This window comes from Haemaphysalis longicornis, unplaced genomic scaffold (assembly GCF_048455015.1).
Source record: "Haemaphysalis longicornis isolate Haplotype H1 unplaced genomic scaffold, Haemaphysalis longicornis Haplotype H1 scaffold_5, whole genome shotgun sequence".
Classification (NCBI taxonomy): domain Eukaryota; kingdom Metazoa; phylum Arthropoda; class Arachnida; order Ixodida; family Ixodidae; genus Haemaphysalis; species Haemaphysalis longicornis.
This window is the reverse complement of record NW_027526385.1, coordinates 105,862,417-105,890,065: the sequence shown is the minus strand read 5'-3', so window position 1 is coordinate 105,890,065 and position 27,649 is coordinate 105,862,417. Positions and strand designations below refer to the sequence as shown.

Sequence of the window (27,649 nt, the reverse complement as noted above, 5' to 3'; positions counted from 1 at the left end):
TTTGCGCACCTGCACTAGTTGCATATCTCATCCCACTGTTGCCTAGACAAAAGCTTGCAGTGCTCCTCGACCAGCTTATTCAGCTTGAAACCTTTTTACGCAGCCTGAGATTAAACCGCTGCCTCTTCATCTAGCCAGCACACACTGCTTGGCTTCAATCAGATGGGCCAGCCTGCTATCAAGACTGTCCACCTCCAGATCTGTAGTGATCCTCTCTGCAGCTTCCTTTACATCATCCCTCACCTGGGCGGCCCAGTCCTGCAGAGACGACCGGTGAAGGTCTTCAATAGCATCCTACCTTTCTTCCCTCTCTTCCCGGATCACCCGAAACTTATCGCACTCTATTGAGGCCAACTCCCTAAGGCGCCTACCCTCAACATCAAGAGTGACTTGGTTAATATAGTGATCATTACCGACGTCCTTGGCAAGATTGCAACAACTAGGCTTGGTAGCGTTCTTTACAAAGCAGAGGTCAGGGGTAGTGTCCTTACACGTCGACGTCCCTATGCGCGTCGGAAAGTCAGGGTCAGTGACCAGCGTAAGGTCGATCTCTGCAGCGTTCTGCCAGAGGACCCTCCCTTTGCCCGTGTCATGCTTGCACCCGCACACTTGATACGGAGCATTAAAATCTCCCGCCACGATCAGCAGGTGATTCCACGCAAGCTTAGAAGCCTTCTGAAGAAGCAGCTTGAACATCTGCGCCCTGTCTTTCGGTGCAAGTGCCATTGAAATTAGGGGAACGCACTGTTACGGCAACGTTCTTCATCTGCACAGAGAGGGCCAGGTTGCAGCATCCTCTATATAGAGAAGGTATATTTGCTACTGAGAAAGGGCGTCATCCGCGTAAGTAGGTTCAAGATGCCGAATATAAAGTGGGCCCATAAAGAAAAGGAGACCAGCAGACGCAACGACTGGCGTTCTTGCGACGGCGCGCCCATGCGACCTACAAAAAAAAAATAAGTAGCAGATAGTGAATTTTTACTATTGTAAACGCGATACCCAGGACTCTGCTGGGAAAAACTCGTCATTGTGTACATAGAAGGGAACTTAGTATCTGGCACACAGCATCACTGAAAAGCAATTTACATGCCCATCATAGCTAAAACATGCTAAAATTCACACTCACTGCTACATTGTAATTTTTTTTTATTCTAAGCATCCCCTTTTATTCATGCCCCTTGCACTTGCGATAGATGCACGTACGGTTGATGCACAAAGATTTGGAGTATTTAACATTCAATACACCTTTTATTAAAATGGGGTAGGAACTAAGAATTGAGCAAATGGGGCAGTAAAAATTGGAACAATTCATACGGTGAAAGGTGTTGGAGGGCCAGAGACAGATGTGATGATAGTTCCAGGGTGCTTACTGCTCCTACCCTTGTTCTACTCTCCCCAAGTAGGAGCTGTGCAGTACGGTCTCCCACTGCTATTAACACTGCAACTTGGTGTGGCTGTGTGAGGACACTGACATAGCATGTGTGCTAGGCCTGCTCCTTCCTGGCACCTGTGGCACTCTGCAGGGGGGGGTGGGGGGACAGCTACTATTACCTGTCCTGGGTAACAGTAGCTGTAGACAATTAAGCTCCGACACGAATTTGTCTGGAGGCGTCTCCAAACCACAGATTCCTGGGAGGGATACAGGCTCAGGTCAGCCGACAGTGGTTGGGGATATCCGTGTAGGACACTACTCTGTTCCTGCCTGACAGTGAGATGAAGCCACCGTCCAGATTGACGTGCACTAGGTAGGTGAAGCCGCAAGCGGCGTTGTGTGCGGATTCACTCCTGGCCATGCCAAAGAGGGCAGCGGTCCAGATTAGATGTAACTTGCCGGTTCGTTTTTCGGGGTCGAAGCCAAAAGTTAGAGGTACGGACACCTCTTCGGAGATCTGCCCTCGGGAGAAATTTAGGATTGCAGACTTGGAGGTTATAATTAACAGCGATGCTGTTGAGCAAATCATTTCTGTATGGTGTCCGCAGCTTTTAAAATACTACGAAAATGCACACCATTCATGCTCGCGTGCCTTGATACGTGTGCATAGTTTGTCGCGGATAGTGGATAGGCCACCGATAGTTGGCATGGCCGAGGAAAGGAAGAGGCCGGTGTGCTTCGACAGGCTCGGCGTGCAAAGCATCTGCTAGAGACGATAAGTCATGCTTACAGGGTGGCACAAGAAAACATCGACCAAAACGACGAGCTCACTCTGGCGTTGCTCAACGAAAGGTAATGAAATGCCATCCCGCCGACGTCAACCACGGCACCACGACAATAAAACTCAACTTTGTGTCCGTCAATGATCAAGTCTTGCTCGTGAGCGCAAGCTTCCCTGAATTTTTTTACTGTTCTGGTTTTTGTGAAGGCCACCATTGCCAGTGCAATGGCTGCTGCTTCATACACCACTGGGGTATGAAGCGGGCCAGAGGCAATGGAGTTTCCCTGGTTATTGACTACAGCAACTAATATTACGTCGAGACGAAAATAGTTGGCTGCGTCCCTGTAAACCACGTCCTCACATTTAGCTTAGCGTTTGCGCAGAGCTTGCGCCCTGGCCTATCGTCGCTCGTCGTTGTAATTGGGGTGCGTTTCACGAGAAGAGGGGGAATGAGGATGCAATCTCCGCGTTGTTGGAATAGCTACTTGTAAAGTCGTGCTGCAAGGAAGGTTAATGCCCAATGTGCTTAAAATGCGACTCCTTGTTTGGCTGTTAGCTAAAGCTCATGCTGCCTTAACCTTTGTAGAAAGTGTACGTCTGAAACTGATCATGGTATGCAGAAAAAGAGTTTTCCTCCATGTTCAAGAACCTTTCCCATGCATGGAATGAGAGATAATGGCTGGAGAATTTCAATCGTAAGCTTTTTTTCAGGTTTAGGGATTAAAATATTTTTGGCTCTTTTCCACTGTTTCGGAATGTGGCCTCTATCCCAACACATATTGAGCTAATGAGTGAGGGCTTCCAAAAAGTCATAACCTAGATTACAAGCATTTGTTCCTGATGTCGTTTTGCCTAAAAGCACATTTTGTTTTGTGCAAAGGGCCGTAATGGCAGCCGCGTACCTTGACCGAAGTAATGTTGGGGAGGGCACTATTCCGGCTCGAGTAGGGGGGCAGTACCTTGGCAGCACAGCTTGCAATATGAAGATCCTGAATAACCTTCAGTAGTTCTTTGTCCGTGCTACCAAACTGATAGGGAATGACACTTATGGCGAATTCCATTGGGAGAGCAGGAGCACTCAAAAGCACGCTGAAAGTGCTCTCTCCTGAGCAGGCGTGTTTCAGTGGTCGAACAGAAGTAGGAGCACTGTCATCCAGTGGTAGTGCGATACCACTTTCGGTGCTCTGAGAGCAGTTGGGAGCAGTTCGATCTGCTCCCGCTTGAAAAGTCGGAGTGAGCACAGTACGATACGAAGGAAGTCACATGACCTTTAACGTCATATCCTCCCCTTTGTGTGTGTGAGTGTGTGTGTTTTGCTCCCTTGTATCGGGGAGCACGGCAGTATCCATCGTGCATTTGCAACTTTGTGGAATGGGCAGCGAGCCCTACGAGCATGCGAATGCTTCACACCGCCACACGTGCTTTGCCCGGCTTTGCTCACACATGCTTTTCCGCAGAGATTGCTGGGATGCCTAAAGGCTGGAATACGTGGAGCGAACTTTCACGACAAAGTTCGCGCGGCGGGAAATCTCTGAGCTACCGTACTTATCCAATTCTAACGCGCACCCGATTTTTCTGACAAAAAAACCAAAAACTTGCACCTCCGTTTGTAACGCGCACGGAACTTTATAACCCAGACAAACGAATGCGGGAGAAATGGGCGATTTATTCCCCAAAGTAATTTCGCTCATCTCACTCCTCGTCGCTTTCCGCTGACCAGAACATCTCTTCCTCGGTGCCGCCAAGAGCCTTCGCGATGCCACACTTCTGAACGAACATTCAACCATGGTCGATGGGATCGTGGCCCACGCCTCGCACGCCCATCCCACGAGCTTCTCCAGAGCCGCACGCTTCAGCCGACCGCTCGTTTTGAACGCGTGAGAGCCGCCGCTGCCATTGCTGTTATCAAGCGCGCAAGTGGAACAATTTGATGATTTGTGTGAACGCCGATAGAAAAGTCTAGGCGCATATGCTTCCTGCGTCCGAAAAATCGTTGCTAAAAGCTTTAGCGCCATCTTGACATGGTGATGGCGATGGGTGGGACGAAATTTCCGCTGTTTCGGTTTCGGTTTCGAATCTGATGCTAACGCGCATGTGATTTTTCGGCCTATTTTTCCGGAAAAAGGGCGCGCGTTAGAATCGGGTAATTACGGTACATGGAGCGACGACATGGCACGCGCTGCCGCTGGGCTGCTCTAAATTAAAGCCCCTCCGCCGCGGCCCTGCCCATAGGAGGGGCTTTACTCTCACTGAACTCCATGCCCAGAATCAACGGTGCTGTTCAGTAAACAGACCCAGTGAAGGAGCTTCCCACTTTGGTTGTACATCATTTAACGATTCTGCGTGGGGCGGGGGTGTTTCTTCTACTGAAATATTCGTTCTCAGTTCTCAAAAACGGTAAAGGCTGAAGAGAGAGAGAGAGAGAGAAAAAAAAACGAACGGCACCGGGGAGATTCGCACGAACGGCTACAAGAACAAGTAGCCGGCAGTTTAACCTCTACTTTACCCCGAGAGATGGTGCATATGAGCAAAATAGCCTCTGTTACTGGTTTTTGTCGTATTTGAGACGCCCTCGTAGTGATACCGCCTGTTCCTCACTCGCCAATCTTGCAGACAGGCCTCTGCAAGTAATGCAAGTCTGTGCTACTTGCTACTGCAAGTAATGTAGCCGGATCGCCCTTATTTAACCTGATAAATGCTATCATGTATGCCCATACAGCCGGTTGGGACCGTGTTTTCCCCTCGTCGTTTTTTCCTCTCCCACCTGCTCTCCGGGTGCGTGTCGCACTCATGGCAGGTGCAGTTGCCCTGCTCCCGCGTGCCCCCAAGTGTTCTGTCACCTACTCCTCACTGCACGATGCCACTGCTCCTGTTCTCTCAATGGAATTCCCCATTAGGTTGCATCAATGTATGGCTTGGCTCTTACCGAGATCGATTAAGCATCAGACGACGTTTCATGTCTTGGGTAGTTGCTTCTCACGGTGCAATCGCAAGCTGCATGCCAATTTTGTCGCAATAACTGAGTATTCTTCAATGTGTTGGTCAAGCCAATCCAGGCGACAAAACACGTTGCAACTGACTTTGTTCTTGCGGAGCTGCTGTTGCAAACCACTCTTGGCCTCCCACATGTGGGGAAGCTGCAAGTCAACCTGGCATTGGTTCCCTGCTTCAAATGTATAATTAGGTGCCTGCTCAGCATCTCGGCCCAGTTGATCCGCCTTTGCCTTGATGTTAGTTATTTCTCAGATATGTGGACCAATCACCGAGTGTGAGGAATACCGCTGCACCACTCAGAGCCCTTGAAATGCATCTCAGTAAATGAGGATAAGCGGGCCTACCAGACCTTCGTTTGATGTTGCCGGGTGGTCGCTGCCGAGATTCTCTTATGTGTTGCGTAAAGTGGTCTTCCTTTACGTGTGTTCTGTAAAAGTGAGGCAAGGCTGCTCACACTGCTGCTCATCACTGCTCACACTACTTCCGGTGCAAGTGGGATGCGTATGGTCAGTGGTACGGGTGAGGCCTTCTTGTTGGGCATCAAGCCAAAGGTTTTCGCTTTTTAATGGTGTCATGCTTGCAATCCCCACTTAGTGTGATGTGCATTAAAATCACCGACAATGAGTAATGTGTCGAAATGGAAAATTTCAAGAGTTTTCTAAAAAAGCTTGGTCAATTTGGAGGTGTTGCGAGAAGGGCTCCATACGTTTAGGAGAAACGTGCCGGTCAGCCATGTTTTGCATTTAGTAATTAATCCGATGCAACAATACTCGCATCCCGGCCGGCAAATTTCACTTCTTTTCACAGACGCAGAAGTTTTGACGCCTCCGAACGCTCCAAGTTCTACACCGTGTTTGCCATTTGAAAAGACTTTCCACACTGATGAGTTCTACACTGTTTGTTGATTAGTACACACATACCCTGAAGTCACTGACCAAAGAACTGAAGCGCATGAAAAATTCCTTGCCGGCCTGACCCCTGACCCGACAGGCACAGTCAGCCCTGTGCGGCAGCAGCGGCTCACCATTGTTTGCATTGCTGGATGTAAACAAATCTTTCTTTTGCAGCTACGTCAGCTGACTCCTTAGCCATGATTGGCTATCCGGTTTTGCATTGCCGAGGCGCAACGAGGGGATTCAGTCCTAGAGCGATCTTGTCCTCCCTCGCGAAGCGAGAAAAAGCGATGCCTGGCTCATCACTTGCGACGTCACGCAATGTGCCAAGTCGCCAGTGGGAATGTGCCTTTAGACGATTGGTGAGCACTTTGGAACTGTCCGCTGAGGGAGGCCAGACGCATGTGCAGTCGATTTTATGGGGCCCATTCCCCTTCACGCAGCATCCTCAAAGAACCGGTGATGCAAATGTTGAGACCGGTGATTTCAGCGCCAATCTTATCCTCAAATTGCACTAACATGGCTTTGAATGTCGCACGAGGGTTTCCATGATCTGTTCTCCAAAATTTTAAAGCACACCTTCCGTAACGTACTAATCATCCGACCCCGAAGCAAGGGGGTTTGCCAAGGCCAATTTTCTTGTCCCAGTGTTTTAACTGAGTAGAGCCAGATGGAGAATTGTCCATTGCATCTGCGGACCCAATTTCTGAGGACCCCAAGGTCGGTAACCTGCTGTGGCTGGAGTCAACGATGGCCTGAGATGCTGGTCTGACGTTTTGGAAGAGGTGGGGTTGACAGTGGTGTCGACTCCCTAAGTTCAGCTAGGGCTGCTTTTAGAACTTTTTTTTTCCAACGATAATGGACTCAAGCATGTGATGGATTTTGTTAATTTCTGAGCACGAATCGGAATGTCTGCCGTGAGTGTATTGACTCTGGGGGACCATGTGCTCTGAGTGTGTTTGCCGTGGGAGACCGTAGCTGCCCAGCTCACCTTGTTGTTTAGGTTGATTCTGTTGGCATGGATATGGCCGCCTGTCCTCGATGGTTTTGGCCCTCAGTACTCGACAGCCGACGACGCAACGTCCAGCGCACACAATCCCAGCTCCGGGTGGAGTTGCCCTTGGTCGCCGGTCCACAGCTCGCATTCCCTTGGCTTTGCTGCAACCAAGGAAAGGAGCCCAAATGGTCACTCTACCCAGATGAGGCCCTAAAGAATTTTTTACTGCTCCTTTCTATTGTCCTCGTCCTTCACGAATAGTCACAATCTGCGCATAGAGTGTAAATCCCGAAGTGCTAGGACTTGATTTTAATGAAGCCTGTCGCGTGCTTAAGCTCCCAATCAGAGGTCAAGAAAAAAACGTTCAATGCATTACTGACCGCTAATCGCTAAAACGCTTCAACAAGGCCAAAGCCACATGTAGCCAAAGCAACAAGCACGAAATGAACATCGTACTGTTAAACTAGGCCGTACAGCCAGTGTCTTCTTGGCAGGAGGCACTTATTCATGTGGCAGCATGTAATGCCTTTCAGCTGCTGCTTGCATCAATCTAGAGTTTTGCTCCCGTGAGTACACCCCATTGTTTTTCTCAACAGCTGCGTAGTTTAATTTGACCCAATGCAAGTGCAGTTACTAATACGCCTGCAGTGCACTGGCCTTGAATGCAGGATCACACATGCTTGGTGCATTGCTACCGTGGTATGCTGCACGTATCAACTCGACTCAACAGTGTGTCACCTGACAACCTCCAAATGCACACCTGAAACACCTCCTTTAGTTCTTTCCAGGGTGCTCATTCTTCACAGTCCATCAACTGTTGGTACAGCCAACAGTTGATGGCTGTTGGTACAGCCAACAGCCAACAACTTTTAGGGGTTGGGGGTGTATGGAGGTATGGGAGAATGGAAGGAGCCTTGCCAAAATGAATGCTAGCACTTGCTTATGTGCAGCATAGTAAAATGTTTGGGGGAGGGGGTTCAAAACCCCTTCACGCTGTACCTGGAGAATCCTATCGGCCATCTGGAAGGCCATCACTGATGTGTTGCTGGGGCATTCTTGGCTCGTTTCTCTCTCACAAAGGTGAGCACATGGCGGAGTTATTTGTGCACTTGACAGCACCTGAGGATTCACAAGGATTGTCAGCTGCTGATAATGGCCTAGCTGTTGGGTTGACCTTTTTTCTGTGCAGCTTAGCAAAGGGGTCAGCCTCGCGTAGGATGTTTACTAGCACTGATGAGAGGCTGAAAGTTGGGACGTAAAGAGTAGTCAGGCAGTGGATGTTCATACGTATTTAAAGAATTGGCCATCATATGGCTTATGTGAAGACTATGACATGCTTTTCATCACTATCAGAAGTGGGGTAGGTCCAGCCCCTTTAAGGGACCGTGGCACACCATCTTGCATTCGGGACAGACGCAAACACCCACACATCAAAACGTTCGACAAGTACTCCTGTAATGATGCCAGCATTTACGGAGGTGAAGGATAAAAAAATCTAAAATGAAGTTTGCCTTGGAGGTGCAGTGTCCCTTTTGCACTGCACATTTTTATACGTTTCAACACGAAAATGCATAATCAACATAAAAAAAAAGTTGTACAACTGAAACTGAAAAGCAACACAGGCTGCACAAACTTTACCTTCTTAAGAGAAGCAAAAATAGGCCAGAAACATGCATACGCTATGCCAAGTTTTTTCTGCAGCCTTGTGTGCCTAGTGGTGGCTGGATGGCTTTTTGTTGACTTCGCCGGACTGGGGGAGTGGCTGTTGAGAGCCAGTGGTTGATCTCATGCTTCAGACCTGCAAGAGTGAGTAGTAACATGTGAACTTAAACATGCTGCGATGCACAGTTTTACAACAGTCAGTTCACCAGTGACCACATAAAGTTGAAAACGGCTTGTGCTTGCTTTGTAGAATGTTTGTACGAACACTTTGACTGACTATGAGGTTTAACACACTGACACTACACAGGCGATGAGGCACACCGTAGTGAGGGACTAAGGTTAATTTTGACCACTTGGGGATGTTTTAACGTGTGCCAAAATCTCGAACATGGGCATTTCTGCTTTTCGCCTCCATTAGAAAAGCGGCAACTGTGGCCAGTTGCCGCTTTTCTGGCGCTGAGCAGATTCCATATTCTGGCGCTGAGAGATTCCAAAAGGTAGCCTTTGGAAACAGAATCTTCCCATTGGTGTTATGAACGTAGTGAGTTCTTGACTTTCTTCTGAAAGCTTCACCTGGTGAAAGCTAGCGGTAGCATCGAGCTTAGAGAATACCTTTGCTGATCCGAGGCGTCCCAGGATGTTCTCGACTGAGGGTAGTATGTGACGCTCCCGAAGCACGACTTCGTTGAGTCGGGTGAGGTCAACGCATATTTGGTAGCCTCCTCCTGCTTTTGGAACAGCCACCATACCGGAACACCATGGTGTGGGACGGTCCACCCGTTGGATGACTCCCTGGGATTCGAGCTTGGTGAGCTCCTCTCGAACTGGTTTGTGAAGCGGAATCGGTACTCTTTTCGGCACGCTGAGTGAGAACGGTTTGGCGCCTGGTTGGAGACGTATCATGTATTCGTCTTGCAGCTCGCCCAAGCCATCGAAGAGACTGTCCTTCAAAGTGACGGTAGAATCCGTTACACTGTCCACGAACCGTATAACTCCGAGAGCCTGTATCGCAGGGAATCCAAGAAGCGGCGGGTCTTGCGAAGGCACAACATACACTGTTTGCACTGTAGACCTGCCTTTCCAGCTCAGTTTCGCTTGGAATGTTCCGAGAACGGTGAGGGAGTAATTTCCTGGGCCCGTAAGCTCACCTTCTGGCTTTTGCAGCTGTTTCGGTATGCCTGGAAATGAGTCCGGTACCACTGTCACCTCCGCACCCGAGTCAACCTTGAAGTTAGCGTAGTCCGTTGACGGCCACTTTTACGAACTTGGCTCTGGTGATGGCTGCTACGGAGTGCAGTGTGAGAGCTCCCATGTTCTTCTTGCTTTTCTTTTCGCAGACTGCTTCGAAGTGTCCAATCCGATTACACCCTTTGCACTTGGCTTGCCCAGCTGGGCAATCTGCTCGAGGATGCGTTGGTCGACCGCAGTATCTGCAGCTCGTGGTGGAGCTCCCTTGAGAATCCGAGCCATGTCGCGGCTTTTGGAAGCGCTTTTGAACTTTGCCCTCGGCCACAACGCGAGCAGGATTCGGCTCTTTTTGGAGCACTGCTGCACGGGCTTTCACGGCATCTTCGTTGATGCGAGCCTGTAGTCTTGTTTCTTCAAGGGTAAGCTTTTGTGTTCGGCACAGTTTGTCCACAAGGTTAGAGTCCCGGAGACCCACGACGAACCTGTCTCGAACGAGTCGTTCTTCCACTTCCGCTGAGGCGTAGTTGCACTTTTTGACAAGTGTACGCAGCGCAGTGTAGAACTCGTCTACGGTCTCGCCTTCGCCCTGGGTTCGACGGTGGAAGCGGACACTTTCGTAGACCTCGTTGACCGGGTGGATGAAGTGATCGGTGAACTTCTTCTAGCGAGCTCCAGTTTTCGCTGGACAATGCTAGAGTGTCGAGAACGCGGCAGGCGTCTTGGGAGCCCGTGTCGTAAAGAAGCGTTCTGACCTGTACTTCTCCCGGCGCTTGGTAGAGCCCAGATGCATAGCAATAGTCGTCGAACTGGTAGACCCATTCTTTCCAAGAGCTTGGGTTCCCAAAATCGAATTTCAGTGGCGGTTGAAGCCCGGTGCCGCTGAACTGGATAGAAGGATCTCCATCCGCCATAGCGTGTTTTGCAGGCTACGCACCTTAGACTGATTGCTATTAATAATTGATCGATGTGTCGCTAACTTTATCCCACTTCTGACACCATGTCTCGTCGGCTGACGAGCGACGATGAAAGCGACCACACCGACCGGTTGCTGGAACTCAAATGCCTTATTAAGCGAAGAGAAATAAACCCCCCCGGTCCCCGATGGCGCGGCGGCGCAGGCGTGGAACACGATAGCTCACGCGTCACACATCCGGCGGGTCCGGTAACGCGAACCGCCGCCCGAGCGAGCGTGAGAAACGCACCTTCAGCGCGCCGTGAAATGCGCGCCCACTACACTTCCGAAATCTGGGTCCTAGTAATTTTTCTGCGTCAAGACTTGCGCATTGAATCTACACGGCACCAGCGGAACGGGTTGGTCACTGCAACAGCAGATTTTCTCTGGAATTGGAGTCTGAAGAAAATCTCAGTGATGTCAGTGATTGTCAGTGTCAGTGATTGCCGCGATTTAAATAAAAAACAAGAGCGCGCCTGTTTTTTATCCCTCGTACGAACAACCGACAAGGCATCCAGCGTGCGACCGCGACTGGTGACTGCGAAGCTGATGGTGGCGCATTGCTGCCTGCCTAAGTTTTCATTCCAATTTATTTGAAAACACGTTGGCAGACGTGGGCGTGCACGAGTAGGTAGAGCGGTAAAAACGTTAGAGCCCACGTATGCGTGCGACTGCGTCGCGATAAGTCACGCGTATGCTCGCGGAAAAGCGATCGCCCGAAGGCATATGCAGAAAATGTTGCCGTACGGAAGCCAAACTCGAGGGATTTGTTCAAAGGGCGCTTGCGATCCGTCAGCGCTCGGGTTACAGCACGGCTCGGGAAGCGGCCTCGCATTCGCTACCATCGCTAAATCGGCGTACGTGTGAAACAGCTCTCCAAAGAAATTATTCGGTTTTTGTAATCAACCATGTATTAGAGGGAACTTACCAGACAAAGTCGTGGATACGGTGCGGGTGCACTTGCGTCGGCATCAACGGCGGCAGCCAACTGCAGTGTCGGACTTTTGCGCGCCGTTCCGGCCGTTCGCTGCCGCGGTTTCATCCTCCGGTGATGCGAAGTTATCGATGGCAGGTAGAGCGCCACCACGTAATGTGAATGCGATTAATAATATATCTCTTGACGCCACTACCGATAATTGGGTTGAAACGCGGCAGACGACAAACCGGACACCGGTGTTTTTTTTTGTTTTTTTTCTCGAGATGTGGGCGCACAGCGCATGCGCTACAACAGTGGCCACAGACATGGAGGCTTTCAGTGTGGCCAAGCGAAGAAAATCACCCGCTAAACTTTTGAATGAATACCGTCTATATAAAGAACACAAAAAGGTAATAAAACACAGCGAAGGAGCTAGAGCGTTCGCCCTCATGCTCGTCCTCAAGGAACACTACACAATCCGCACTTTTATAGTATAAAAGAGACAAGCCAACTGGTAACCTCTTGGAACACATAGAGCCAATACTGAACCTTAAGCGACCGCTTTGGGCGCGTGTGAATGTTTGTGCATTGGAAGCTCCATTTGTTCCCTGTGCTTACAAGAAATGAGACTTGTACGACACCCTCCAAAAGTAATGGTTCAGTTGAAATGGAGTAACGTTTACTGTATTTTTACGATTAAATACTGCTTTCAAGGAAGAACGGCGTCTGCAATTGAATTATTTTTTCTGGAGACGATGACAAAATAACTTATCACAATATTTCTCGACTCAGAGTTGTCGTTTTTGCTACTCCAAGAAGCAAAACTCCGCTTTGAAATTCAACACGGTAGCTTGCGCTACGAAATGCCTTTTGACAAAAATTGGAGGTACGTTCGTCGAGGTGTTGAGTTTTTTTATTTCATTTAAATAAATAAATAAATAAATAAATAAATAAATAAATAAATAAATAAATCACCATCATCCTGGCTATCTACGCTAGGCTATATCTTAATATAATGTCCCGTTGATGACCCAGGACAATATGTGCTACTATATTAAAAAAAGTCATATAAAAGTAACCTGAGATGTAATCAATTACACTAGAACCGTTATCGATTACTTTTCGAGGTTGTAATTTTTATAGCGATGGTGTTGGTTTTACGAAGAAGAAAATGTAGCTTTATTACGTTGCATTTTTAGGTAACGCGTATGAGTCTGCACGAATTACCTTGGTAAAAGCTCCTGACTTGCCTAACAGGCACTCCATTCGAAAAAAATATATTGCTTGTAAACACCCGGAAAACCAGCGCAGCATCTTGTTTGTGCCAAAGACAGCGGTCACTTGTAAGTTGTACAAGCACCCACCCTGAAAATGACATCAGTGCATCTCCGTATTTATGGCTGGGTGCAGACAAAATTCATAGTGAGGGCTTTCAGAGTTGAGGTCAACCTGTGAGCTCTTAAGTACAAGTTTTGACAAAAACGGTTTCCAAGTATATGGACGATCACCTCAAGCAAAGCCTCAATATTTAATACCGAGATCTTCCTACCTGAAGCTTTCCCACACGGTGTTATAAAAGAGAAGACGGAAGCAACGCTGGGCATATCAAAGGTTCAAAACGCTTCTGTGCTAAAAATGTTCGTTATGCCCCCGAAAAATTGTTGCAAAACGTTGTTTGTATTCTGATATTTATTTGAAGCTCTCGGCGCTTTCAGCTACTCTGACAACACGGAAACTTTCACATGGCTATTTGGGCTATGGAGGGTGCGAAATGTTGGCCGTCCTTCATTGGAGTCGTCTTGCAACCCTCCTTAGAGCTTCTGGTTGAAACAACAGCAAGGTTTCAGAACTTTGGCCATGTGCCGTAGTAGCCGTTGGTGTCCCCTGGGAGTTTCGTGCAAGAAATATTTGTAGCCAGCAGTTATTTTTAGGCGAAATCCGAAAGTGGCCTCCGAGGGGAAAACCCTATTGCTGTAACAACCACTTGGGTCCCAAATTCCGGGTGTACGTGCAGAATACGGCTTTCCAACAAAACAATGACAAAAAAAGCAATCGAAAAGAGAAAAAAATGGCCCATCCTTATTACACTATTCTTACTCCTTTACGAGTGAAATATCTGTTAGGCTTGGTTTTGCAAAATATGCACACAGCATTTTTTGAAAATTTGTCTTTGCTTGAGACTTCGCAGCGTACTGGGCAGCTATATCTACGGATGACTGCATTGGGCTCACGCTTGCGCTGTAGCTCTCGCACGGTCGGCTGAACAGGCGGGCCATCCATGGTGAGACTGAGCGACCAAGCCGTGGCGAAGCAGCCGATCCACCTTCACATTTTCAACTTTACCGCAGCGGCCTGGCTCTAAGCGACCGCAGCAGAGATGCCTCTCCGCAACGAGCAAGGTCGTGGGACGTCACACCTTCCACATTTGCGCTCCCGCGTCTCAACGTCATTGCGACGTGATGAATGACCGTGCGAGGTCGCACACTAGAGGTTTCGCTCTCAAAAAACACAAGAATTGGAAGCCCTCGTGGATGCCCGAGCACGTTCGACTCGTGGCACTATAGGCCGCCAGCGAAAGCCCCCAGCCTGTCCCTCGTTCGTTGGTGCGGCCGGAATGAGTCTCTCGGTGCTTCAGGATGGAAATTGCTTCTACGTCGGCTGAACCACTAGATAATTCGTCGGCTAATCCGGATCGATAAGGCAAGTGCGCTTGCAAGGCCGAAGCGCAGAAACCGTGCTGTGCCAGCGAAACTGTTGCGATTTCGCATTGAAGACACGATGACACTTATGTGCGCCGAAAAATTTTTTGAATTACTTCGAATCAGAACAAACAGCCAAAAAGACTGGATGTGTAAAATAACTTAAGCAATATATTCCTACCAACTCACTGCAGTACTGAGCGAAAAAGTGTTGGATAGTTTGACGTAAAGAAAAATTAAGGAAAGCTCGCACTAACACTTAAGACTTGAAAGTAGAAGCTGTACGCACTCTTCGAGACCATTACGACGGTTTATGTCAATGATTGCAGACGATTTGCTACTTCTTCGCTGCCGCAATGACCCTTACCCCGTCATTGTTGCTATAAGTGTGAGCTTCTCTCATTTTTTAAAAGGAATAATCTTTGGATATCACCATGGGGGGCGTACGATATGACGCGTCTTTCTCGTTTCGAGTAAGTATGGCCACGATTACGGCGACGCTGGAGGTTTTTGCCAATCTTTACCAATCTTCCTAAGTACGTATGCTTGTCCTGGAAGCATGCGCAGGGGATGCTGGGTGGTTGCCGCGAGGCACGCACACACGAGTGCTCGGTATATTCTTGGTTTTTTTAACGGTCGGGCGCTCACGTGTGCTGAAAATTTTCTTTTTCTTAACTGCGTACACGCAAAATAACGCTATTGTTCGCGGAGCAGCATTTGTTGCTTCACCAAAAATACCAGCGACGTTGCCTTCAAAGTATTTTTAACGCCAAATACATCTTAGGCGCTAAATGTATGGGTTTTGAACACCATTGCTAATTTGTTCTTCGCTGGTGACAATCGCGTTTCCTAAGAAAAAAGTCCCTTTTTCCAGTTGCCGTACAAGACACAATGGCTTTGTTCCTGAACCGGTGCATTACTATTATTATGGCGTTTATTTTTTGTTCTTGCTCTTTTTTTCTCTTACCGCGTCTTTCGGCAAACAAAATTCCTTGACGCTCCTTCCGGCTTGCACCAACCATTCCGTAATTCTTCCTGGAATCACAAGGATGTCTCGGCGATACCTTTCCCTCGCTCTGTTGCCATAGTTCCCTGCATCGACCGGCGGCCAGCCGTCCAAGATTGATCGATTATCCTTAGCCACCTTTGAAGTCAATGCTAGGTACTTTGTCCCTTTTGTGGCAGCGCAAGAGCCAAAAACAACATGTGACATATTGTTGTCCGTTAGAGTTTCCACCTCTGCTGCGCGAGAGGGCGATGTATTGCAATATTTTCTTGGGCTCATCTGACCGCTAAAAGCGATTTTTAGGGGTGAAAATAGGCGCCTACCATGTCTCGCAGTGTATTAGGAACGAAAAGACTTCGCAATGAGTACAGAAGTATACACTGGGTAAAGTAGTACTGTATTGGAAAATAATATGTTTAGTTTGCATTTCCGCAGTTTGCGTTCTCCTCGCACCATCAGGATGTCACCATCCTACTTAGGGTGAAAGGATGATTACATTTGTAAAAAAATGTTTTATGCCCAAAAAGGTAATATAAAGAAAATTACTTCACTACCAACAAAGCCTACAACGTTTAAAGAGGTGCTTTACTTGTATATTTCACATTCAAAACGTGCGGCTACGCGGTGTGAATGAAAGAATAATTGAAGTTTTTACTAGTGTAGATGTATTGAAGAACCGAGGAGAGGACCGCGGGAGGTAGGTGAATCTTTAATGGCGGATAGATTTCCAGAATGATGGTGATAGTTAAGGGCAGCTGCTAATAGCCACCTCTTCTTCTCCTAATATTTTTAACAAGATGAGACAAAAAATGTGAGTATTCGTTGCCGAGAGGTGTTTGTGTCATTTCGATGCGTGTGCACGTCCTCCGTAATCAGTAACAAAGCGAGAGATAAGATGTGAGACCAACAACGATACAAAACAAGAAATTGAGGCTGACTCTGATGCACAAGCGCTAAAGGCAACAACCAAAGTTCATGTAGACCGCCTTTGGAGCCAAAATGGACCAATTCAGCTGCACTATGGAACTCACAACTAATATTTTCTGAGGCTTCCGATATATTTTGCCGAAGAACACGCATAACCTGATATATGCACAGTAGGGCTGCTCTTCAACGTTTTTGGTACTTTTATTTTTGATAGATATTTTGCAGCTCTTGTTTCGCTGAAAATACCACATTAAAGCTCTAAGATGTCGCGGAGGAAAAGGCCAGCGGTAGACGTAATAAGCTACTCTGTAATTTAGCTGAAGAACAAGATTGGCAGAAGGCCTGAAAATAGCAACCTGTAGTGAAATATAAGATTTTATTTTGGTGAATCTCTTTATTCAAACGCTTTCAATGAGAACTGTTTCAGCAATGACAATAATACTCTTCCGAGCATGGGACTCTTTAGACCAAGTAGGTGGGCTAGCATAGCAGTTTTTTCAGAAAACATTGCTATTACAATCATTCTTACCAACACCAGCGAGGCAATTACCGACAACTACTCACGTAACACAATCATGAAATAGAATGGGATTTGATGTTGGTCCCTTCACAATCTTTTTTACGCGCCGGTAATAAACACTGATGATGGATATATGAATCGATATGTGCATTGTCACAAACTCGAGCGTACGACGTCTAAAAATACCGTATAAATTTTTTTATTTGTTTTGCACAGCGCCTAATTCGTGGTATAGTCTTCCGATTCATTCAGTTCGGTTCTATTCTCCCCGAGACAAAGCTGCAACTTTCTCGAACGAAGACGCGGTAACATGACCACTCGCCGGCTCGCCGGCAAGAAAATACCGAAATAAAAGCTCCGCCGCTCAGCTTACACCGAATCTTCGAGCACTCTCGAGGAGGCACGCGTGGCCTTGCCAGTGCTAAAGCGCTCCGATGAATCTAGAAGGGAGAAAGAGCGGAGTTATTCACTGACGGCGGCGGCGCATTGTGTGTTGTGCCCTCCCTCTCCGCGCCGGCGCGGTTATAAAAAGAGAAGCCGCGCCTAAGCAAACCAGCTACGTTTGGAAGTCGTGATGTAACAACGGCACATGCCAGTTTGTGCATCACACCATCGGCGACCCGCGCCCTGGAGGACTCCAACGCACTCCCGGGTCTCAATTCACCGTGATCGTCTCGGACGGCCTGGCCTACAACGAAGCCACACTTCCCAGGTAGCCCAATCGCCTCCGACAGCGGTGCATCGTCCGGCCCGGTCGGTGAATATTGTGGGATTCTGTCTCTCATATGCATCGAAGTGTTCGTTTTTTTTTCTTTTTTTGTTAACTGCTCCGCTTCGCAATCTCCATTTGTTAACGCTGCTGTTCGTATCACTTTGTCTAATTTTGAACTGTTTCTTGAATTTGAATTCGATCTAAGTTGTCTGTCATTATCAATTCGTTACCTCGTGTTTGTGCAGTATTTTGCCTGTCTAAATATAAGACTTTGTGCTGTTTTCGTTCAAGGCTCTTGCTCATTCTTGCCGCTCTGGTCGGCGAAAGCCGCACATCAGACGGCCACCCCCTTTGTCACCTGCGCCCTGTGGATTCGGTTGGGTCTGTTGGCTCTCTTGAGTCGACTCCCTATATCTTATGGCAGTGCATTCTCTTAAAGAGACGGTGACATGCATGTTGGCTAGGGTGAACTAGTTTTGCTTGCTGGAACACAGTCCCCTCAAAGGCACGGGAAGCTGACGCCACGCAGTATAAGAAAAAAACAACTTAGGTCATGAGAGGTACCAGACATTTTGAAGTATTCTGAGAGTGCCTCACAGTACACCTATTTGAAAGGTCTTCTAACAACAAACATTCAATGTCTAAATATATAGGTACTCGATTAGGGCAAGGAACAGCGTATTTACGTTCATCAATTAGGAGAAAACTGCACAGCTTGCCCCTCGCCTACTGGAAGAACAACGAATACCAGAGACGGCCATAAAAAGGAGTAAAACAGCCGTTGAAAGTTTCCTTAGGAAGATGCACAGTGCATAAAATGATGAAGTCGCAACTGTGGCTAAGCAAGTGTCGGAGGAATGGGGATAGTACGGAAGGCATCCAGATAGAATTGTACCACAGTGCGTGAAACATCTATACGTTCTTTGCCCTTCCGCCCAATGCTTTTGAGCCTTGAATAGGTACGTTTGTGAGTGCAAATTCCCACTAGGTTTAAGATACATCAGTGGACGCTCCAAATTTATCCAGCTGCTGATTACTTTCTTCGCTTATGTTCAGCGTTGGTTGCGACGGGCTTACGCTGTTGCTGCACCTGTCTTAACATTTCTAAACAACGAAGTGTTCTGAAGTGTGCGCGAGCCAAATTTCCGAAGAATAATTTCTTATGACCATTGCTTGCGGCATACAGATCTTGCTACTAATCTCCACATAGCAGGAATGACCACGCGTGGGTAACGGACGGGGAAAAAGCAGGCAGAGGAGACTTTTATTTGAGCCAAAATTCAAAAAACGGAAGTGGATTACATGTCTTGCATCAGAAAGCAGCGGGCTACCTTCACTGCACGGAATTGATTGAGCAGATATCCCTGGTAAGTTTGGCCTATCTGGTCAACCCGATCTCCCACTGTGCTAGGCAAAGCAAAGACACGGCGGGGGAATTTCCAAACAAATTTTTGGATTCCGGCCCGTCGCAGTAGGGGCAGTTCTAGGAGTATATTAAAGGACATATGTGCGGAGGACAGGGTTATTGTAAAAGCTATTGGTTCGAAGTCATCGGCACATTCATAAACCTGGAATGCTGAGTTACGGATGGGAAGTTGGCACTGCAACCAATATTGGCAGTAATGGGAAACAATTCCAGTGCATTGCAGTGAAATGGGAGGGAAAGTGTGAACGGAGCAGAGCTGTCCTCTTCTTGTGGAAATACTCTGAGCGCCAAGTAGTGGGACGTGTCGCGTGCAGCCTGGTTCTCATGAACCGAAACGGGAAAGGGGGTATACGTAAGGGCTAGGAACGCGAGCTTCTGGTTTTGTAGCGAGAGCTACAATGGCCGTAATCTCGTCGTATCGCTGTGACCGGTGGCCGCACCTCGGTTCCTTAGCTGAAAGCGGTTCCTAGGGAACCTGCGGCGGCTAAGGTACCTGGCGATTCCTTGCCACCGCAGGTGGCAGCGCCGCGCCAAAATAAAAATGAAAGAAATGTAAATAAAAATAAAAGTAAATATGAAAAAATTAAAATAATAAAGAAATAACAAAATCGTGTATATAGAGGGGGCGCATCTGTGGGCTTCGTCGTTGGAACGAAACCAAGAGGAGGCAGCGAGCCGATGAGACAGAGGAAAAACGAGCCGCACGCCTCGAGAAGCGTCCTAACCGTACAGAGAACCAAGCTAAACAATAACATTAACCATACCTCTCCCTACGCACACGCAGGCATAGCTGAGTTAAGCCACAGCCAATTGTTTCTTCAGACGTCTCAGAGATGGGTGTGAGATTCGACCTGTTTCAAAGTGGTTGCATGCTTTCCGGGAGTTCGTAGTGTAGGACGTTTATGGACAGTCGTCACTGCACCGATGACGATGATCTTATCGGTGCCGGTCACCACGCTGGATCAGCTCTCGCTCGAGCTGCTTCATATTCCTCTCATTCGCCATCTCGTAAAATGGAACACCACCGTCACACCGGACGCCGCGGCACATAGTCTTTCCGCTTATTATATATGGGGCCGAAACCCGGGAAGAAGGCCCTCCTGCGATTCCGAGTCTTCCGAACTTCGGCCTTTTGGAGGAGGAGGACTCCTTGATACCGACGACGGACCTGTGTGGTGGAATGAACCGGTGGTGGTTCGAGAAAGTGACCAAGGTGATCGGCGGACTAGACGATGACGGATCCTCACCTCCGACGATTCCCTCGATGGGCGGAGATTCCATAAACGGTGAGGGGAATTCCGCAGTGCATCGCTCAATGAAAGGCGGGCATCGTCCGCAACACGATTTGGCCTCGCTCTGTCTAGGATGCCCGTTCAGAAACTGAAAATAACACGAGAAAAAGAGCGGATAATAGCTCGAGCACTGTGAAAGGAAGTAAAAGCAACATTAAGCCTGTCAATGAGAAGAAGTGGTATACGCGTGGACGAGGTTCCTGCACGAGCTGAGAAAATCTGAAGTTAGATTGAGAAAGCTGAATGAAGAAATGGAACTGTTTATTGACCTCGAATACCTAGATGAAGAATATTGCAGTAATGTTGAATTTGAAGATCAAATGATTAATTTAGCGTGCCAAACACCAAAAGTGTGACACCATCGAACCATGCCATATCATGAAGAAATATCGTTCCTCGTCAAACTTCAATGAGTTTTTTACTTCGCCTGAACTTTTATGACCCACGCAATTTGGAGACCCCTGAGGAACAAGCGATCTTTCCAGAAACCTCGCCTCCGTCATATTTTTCATCTCAAACCGAATGTTAAAATAAGACCACCTTTTGGGCGACGCCTGACATCCTATCGAAACATTCGTTACTATCGTTATCGTTTGAAGAATTGTCCCAGATAACCGAGAAAAAAGTAAGCTGCTTGTCGGAGGCCGTAACGATGACAAAAGATACGTGTACCTTATATCTTGAGCCTAAAGACACCGATGTTTCTGCTGAGAAGTTGAAACGGCAAGACGGCATACAAGCGTTTGTAACAAACAACCAAGCAACGCCGCAAACTAAACAAAGAGACCTTGACGGTTTTGTGAGAGATGCAAAGAAGATTGCGGCGGAACGAACCCGACAGTGCACTCGAACGAAGACGGTACGGGGCAGGCAGCGTTCGAAGAATCGGAATGCATCTTGCAAGGGCAGCCAGATTGCCAGAGTACAAAGCTTGGAGAAGGAGCGGGCGCCTACAGGACACTGTTTACAGACTGCAGTGGAAATACCTGAGAAGCTCGCGTCAGAGGTCAGAAGCGCCGAACATTGGCTTCGAATTTCAGTTTGGCTGCGTCGACTGCGCTGACATTCTCGCGGGGTGTTTAAAACGCTCCCTGCGGCAGGTGCCCCGTCAGATGGCCTCACCGGATCGACTGGAATAAACTTCATGTCGGGCAATGGAGCGGAAAATGATAGGTGTAACATTAAGGGACAAGAAGAGAGCGGAGTGGGTCAGGGAGCAAACTGGTGTTAAAGACATATTAGCAGAAATTAAGAAGAAGAAATGGACGTGGGCAGGGCATGTAATGCGAAGGCAAGATAACCGCTGGTCATTAAGGGTAACAGAGTGGATCCCTAGAGAAGGCAAGCGTTGCAGGGGGCGGCAGAAGGTTAGATGGGCAGATGAGATGAAGAAGTTTGCGGGGATAAATTGGTCACAGTTGGCACAGGACCGAGGTAATTGGAGAATAATGGGAGATGCCTTTGCCCTGCAGAGGGCGTAGATAGGCTGATGATGATGATGATGATGATGGTGGTGGTGGTGGTGGCGGTGATGATGATGATGATGATGATGATGATGATGATGATGATGATGATGATGATGATGATGATGACACGAGGGACGCCACTGACCACGGCTTCTTTGGATCGGGGAAGATGTAGGAACTTTATGGAGAACCATCGCTGCTCTGATGATGATGATCTGATCGGTCCCGGTCCCCATGCGGAAGCAGCTCTCGCTTGATCTTCTTCATCTTCCTCTCATTCGCCATCTTGTAAAATAGAACCCCATCGCATCACCAGGACGTCTCGGCCCTTGGTCTCTCCTAGTGTTTTATATGTAGGGATAGTCACGAAGTCTCGGGAATCAGGGGTTATTTCGATGGTGATGGCTGTTTTTTTCAGCGGCGGCTCTTTTGTCATTTGAAGGTGCGGGACGTTTGCAATTTTCTTTTCTAACGGCAGATAATCGTATTTGTTGCATAGCAGCTGCCCACTAGTATCCCTCCGGGGTAGCTTTGTCTGACGAAAATTCTACAAAACGGAGTTAATTATTTTTCTACTACTGGAAGCCATAACACGCTATCAAGCGCGCTTGACAAACCACAAAGTAGAACGTACACCGCAGACGTCAAGAGCGGTTCTAATTTCTTTTGAACCTGCGTAGATAGCCTCGATTGCTACACTGACAAATGCCCTACCGCACGAACCAAACTTGAACCCAGGTTTGGTACTCCCAACCGCACTTCATGCTGGCTACACACGAGAATGCCCAAGGAATAGTTAAAGCGCTAAGGGTCCAATAACTTGTTAATTTATGTCTTATTTAGGTCTTATTTATGTCTTATTGATGCAACAACATTGCCCCAAGGTGCGTAATTTATGAAGGCAGATGCATCACCAATTCTGGCTGTTCCGACATTTTTTAACCCCAAAGCGCAAATGTGGTACTCAGCTTTAATTTTCATCAACGTTTCCATTGTGTCATTCACTGTCCTCCCAAGCTAACTGTGAATTACTGCGATAGCGCTTCTGCAAACGAATTTCTTATGGTCACACCCCATAGCGTGTTGCACACTAAGATGTGCTAGTGAAAACTTTTCGCAGAGAATAAAAATGTAGCTCGGCCCCGAATGGATAGCGGAATATCAACTCAGCATTCGGTACCTAAATAACAAAGGGCGAAATTATACAAGAGAGCGCTGTTTGATTTCCTGAAAACCGTAGAGGAGTAGCAGGAAAAAAAGATAATACCGGTATCTCAAATGCGGTAATTTCGAAATTGTACGCAACGTTGAGGTAGACGCAGTAAAACCGCGGTGCCATTGCAGCAATATCAGGCGGCCATAAAAAGATAAAAAGAGGCTGTGGTAATAAAACCGTGTCCTAGCTCGAGGTGTTAGACATGAACAGCTTTGGGTGTCCCGCACTTGTTTACCTCTCTCGCACCGTTTACCACTGCTTACGTCAGGGAAATCCAGGGTGGTCGCCAGTGCAGATGCTTACATTAGTTAGTTCAATAAACCTGGAACGATGCGGAAGAAGTACAGTGTAAGGGAGAGTTCTTGCAAGATGTGCGAAAATACAAAATTAGCGTGATGTTCAGCCTTGGTTCTACGAATAATAATGGTTTTTCTTTTTTTTATACCTGCCAGAATCATGCGTTTTTTTCGGCATAACAGATAACCTGTTTATATTTATAAATTTGGCAAATATCACTTATAGAACTACCGCCGCCAGCCACACATTTCCGTGGATTGTATTGATGCCCTAGGTCGGGTAACAGAAATATATTTGGATCGAATGATGTTCCTTTAAAATTAAGTTTCAGTTCAGTTTCAGTTTCAGTTGTAGCCTTTTGACAGAGCGCAATATTAATATGGATTACGACGCCATATTTCTTGTGCGCATGTATGTGTGTGTTGTGTATAGTTTCCGAATGCATGCATTTGGTTTTGTAAAATTTATGTCATCATTATCATCATCCACAGCCTGCTTAGGCCCACTGCAGGGCGAAGGCCTCTCCATTGACTTCCAACCGCTCCTAGCCTGCGCCTATCGAGGCCACTGTTGGCCACCGAATTTTCCAATTTCATCCATCCATCATGTTATTGGCCTTCCCCATCTTTTAGACCCGTCTCTTGGGGTCCACTGTGTTATCCGAATTGTCGACCGGTTGCCGGTTCTTCTCACTACATGACCAGCCCAAGTCCATTTCTTTTACAGATGACAGATTTTCTTGGGCTACCAAAACACGGAAATTTTTGTCTATCTGTCTGTCTCTCTGTCTGTACGGGTCGACAGGGCACAGAATATCCGCAATGTGCTGCAGAGAAAACGAACTGAACATCACACAAGTTCACTGTGAAGCGATTGAGCCACCCGGCAAATGTGAAACAGAAGCTGCGCAATAGTCTTACATACCAACAGCCAAATCCAAACCTCAAAGCCCGGTGTCAATGTTCACAATTGTCAACATAGTCTAACAAGAGCCATACATTACGGAAAATTAAGGCAGGAAATCAATACATACGTGAGTTGCGGTGTTCCTTTTTTTTTTACAAAATTCATGAATGCTTGGTGTTTGCGATAGAAATGCCACATCAACAAAAATTCATTCCGTCACCTGCTGTTGCCCGCGCTACTATAGCTCCTGGCCGTATTTTACGAAATCAAACGGCAACAGTAAGGAAGGTTTCACTAGATAGGTTCCACGTTCCGCTTGGAAGGCTTGTGGAGGATAGGGCAACGTGCTTCTATAAACGTTGTAGTAGAGTGCCTCGATTCCCGCGTGTCTCCGCCGCACGCCAGCGCTGGCATCGAGGCACCCTACACAAAAAAGGAAAGTACGCAAGGACAAGCTATCTGGAGCAGTGGAACGCGCTAAATTTAATTTTGTTTGAGCACCCCTTTAGCGTGTTATCGTTGGAAGAACGAGACGGGAGAGGAACAGCAGAGAGGTGAGCGGGAAAGAGAAGGGAAGCGGTTACTTTCAGGGGCGCCAGTCGACTATCGTCGCCTTTCGTCGACATTTGCAATGAAAGTAGCTGATACGTGGCCGTTTTTTTCTTTACTCGCCAAAAGATATCTGCTGCGAGAGCTTGGTCCTTGATCCAGGAAGCTCGTTTTCTATCTCTCAATATTGCTGCTACCATTATTCGTTCCATGACCCGCTCAGCCGATCTTAGTTACCTTTCCATTCGTTCAGTAAAGCATGAAGTTTCAGTTCCGTAATTCGTCACCGGCAGTGTGCACGGGTTGTATATTTCTTTTGAGTGATAGAGCTAGCCTACTTTGCATTATTTGGGAGTTCTTCCTAAATGCTCCCCAGCCCATAGCTATTCTGCTCCGGATTTCTCTCGTGGTTGGGGTCAGCCCTAAGAATCAGTTCGCGGTATTTATATCCGTTTAATTATTCTATTGTTTCGCTTTCAAATTTGAAGAGGGCACTTTTAGCATAAATATTCCTCGTTAGTTTAAATTTATTTATATTTATTTTTAGCCCCATGGCCGTGCTTTCTGATTGCAGTTTCTCAAGCATTTATTGCAGGTGTTCTGCAGTGTCACTCAGTACTGATGGAGCACTAATTTACGAAGCTGACTTCACTTTTGTGGCAATCGAGGTATTGTTGCGGACGTAGAGGTGCTAAGTAAGATTCAGAGCTGTGATTCTCGAATGGTTAGACGCAAAGTTAGGCTGAATTTCGAAAGAGAAAGAAAAAAACTCGTGAAAAGTTGGAAACCCAGCATGGAGTCAGTCAGAGCCACGACGGAGGGTGCGCTGTCCGTGTGCGAGGCAACATCATACGCTGGAGATCTCTGAATCATATGCTTTGTATTTCATTCCCGTAGCAATGACTGAGTCGTCCAACCACCAGGCGTCAGCAGTTCTCCCCTAGGTAACCAGCATCTCCGCTTATTCTCTTGGAGCCATGCGTACGAAGAGATGATCTAACAAACGCTAGCGCATTCTTCCTGCCGTGTGCGGGCAACCTGATACGCGACATCCTTTTTTCTCGCTCACTATCCCATCTCTCTCTCTCTCTCTCTACTCTCTCTTCGCTCTTCGTCTGGCTCTGGGAGTGCAACCCACGCAGATACGGAGGAGCTGGCGGAGGGGAAAACTTTATTTAGCAGTGAGATCGAGCTGGTAAGTGCGCGAGGTCCTCAGCCCAGGACTGAGTGCACCATCGTGCGTTTAGCTGATGACGCGTATACTTCCTGAGACGCAACAGCTATGCGCCGTCGCCAAGAAGGCTGCATATGCGCTGCACTCGAGTTTCACATTCGGGAGTGTTGCAATCGGCAGACAAATTTTAGGTTAGCATTCGTTTTACACCGCCAACCGGTGACTGCAAACTAATTATTATCGGTCACGAAGCAGTCGCCTTGATAGAGATGATTTATGCTGCCCCTATAACCGTATTTCCCCACCCTAATCATACTTGAAAGAAATTCAATTGGTACTCAAACATGTCGCCTTGTGCTGTGCTTAGCTAACGCACCAGTACGCAGTCTTAACACTACGGGTTTCACGCCCGGCATGATGAAAGATTCTATCCAGAATTTTAAGTTTAACTCATAAAGAAATGTAGGAACAATGTCTTAACCTATAACTTGCTGTGTTTTAAAGGTAGCTGGCTGGAATACTGGTTTATAGCTCGAAGCGAATTCGAAGGGAAGAGAAAAACTTACTTTGATAGAGGTTTAAAACAAGACTGACGTGAATTAACATTTGCGAAAGCTCTATGGGCTGGAGAGAGACAGAGAGAGAACAACTTTATTTAGCCACACAAAATTGCGGCGACTACGTGCCAAATGGGGTGGTTCCCTCTTCATGGGACCCATATGCTTCCGCGGCTGCCTGGCCCCTGGAGATCAGGACGAGCTGGTCTTCCAAGGCGGGGCTGATTAGCAAGGTCTCCCATCGCTCGTTAAAGGGTGTGGGAAGGGTGATTGAGGGTTGGGTAAGGGTTGGGGGGATATCCTCGGTGAAATCGCACTCTCCGATGACGTGCCGGAGCGTGCCCAATTGCCCGCAGAATCTACACTATTTCTCGTATATCTCGGGGTACATTCTGCTTTGGAGATAGGGGTGCGGGAAGGATCGTGCTTGTATGTGGCGATAGATCGTTTGCTGTGCTCTGCTGAGCGACTTGTGCGGGTCAGGGTACCGCCGTCTGCTATCCCTGTAGTGGCTGGTGATGTCCTTGTAGGTCGTTATGGCCTGCGGCTCGTGCTCGTCTGCCCGGTGTTCAAGTTCTCGGGCAAGCTGGTGGGCGACTTCGTTGCCCTCCAGCCCTGAGTGAGCCGGTGCCCATATAAGTTCGGCTTTCTGCTCGGATATGCGGCGTATTCCTCCGTCTAGTATTCTGAGTGCCGTCAGAGACACCTGCCCTTTTCTATAGCTGGCAGATGCTTTTTGCGAGTCCGTGATTATTTTTCTCGCGTTAGGCAACGTGAGCGCCAAGGCTATTGCCGCCTCTTCCGCTTCTTCCGGGAACGCCGTTTTGACAGATGCGCACGTCACCAGCGCGTCTTTCGTCGTGACCGAGATCGCGGCTCGTGTCGAAAACTTCGGTAGAGAGGCGTCCGTGTAGAGGGTGATCCCCGTTACACCTTCTGGTTCTTCCGCTTGTCTCAGCATTTCAAAGAGGGCCTTGACCCTGGCCTTTCTGCGCCCGTCGTTGCGCCCCGCTCTCATGTTTTTGGGCAGGGGTTTGCTCTCGATTTTCTGAGACTAAATTTTGGGTAAAGGTCCCATTTCCTTGTGGTCGGCCTCGTGCCAGCCCAGCTGGGCCAGTGCCATTCGGGCCGCCGAGGTTTGGCGCAG

At 47.9% G+C, this 27,649-nt stretch overlaps 1 long non-coding RNA gene across 3 annotated transcripts; it reads right to left on the bottom strand.

The window, feature by feature from the left end:
- Positions 1-1,292: 1,292 nt before the first annotated feature.
- On the bottom strand, positions 1,293-11,997 carry LOC144138664 (uncharacterized). 3 transcript variants are annotated; one of them, XR_013315932.1, is made up of 3 exons: positions 11,768-11,997; positions 8,716-8,835; positions 1,293-7,198 (listed from the first exon to the last, which is right to left on the bottom strand). It is a non-coding gene; the product is annotated as an uncharacterized LOC144138664 (long non-coding RNA). The 3 variants fall into 3 exon arrangements; XR_013315933.1 differs by lacking the exon at positions 11,768-11,997 and adding an exon at positions 10,640-11,434; XR_013315931.1 differs by lacking the exon at positions 11,768-11,997 and adding an exon at positions 9,312-10,575.
- Positions 11,998-27,649: the final 15,652 nt, after the last annotated feature.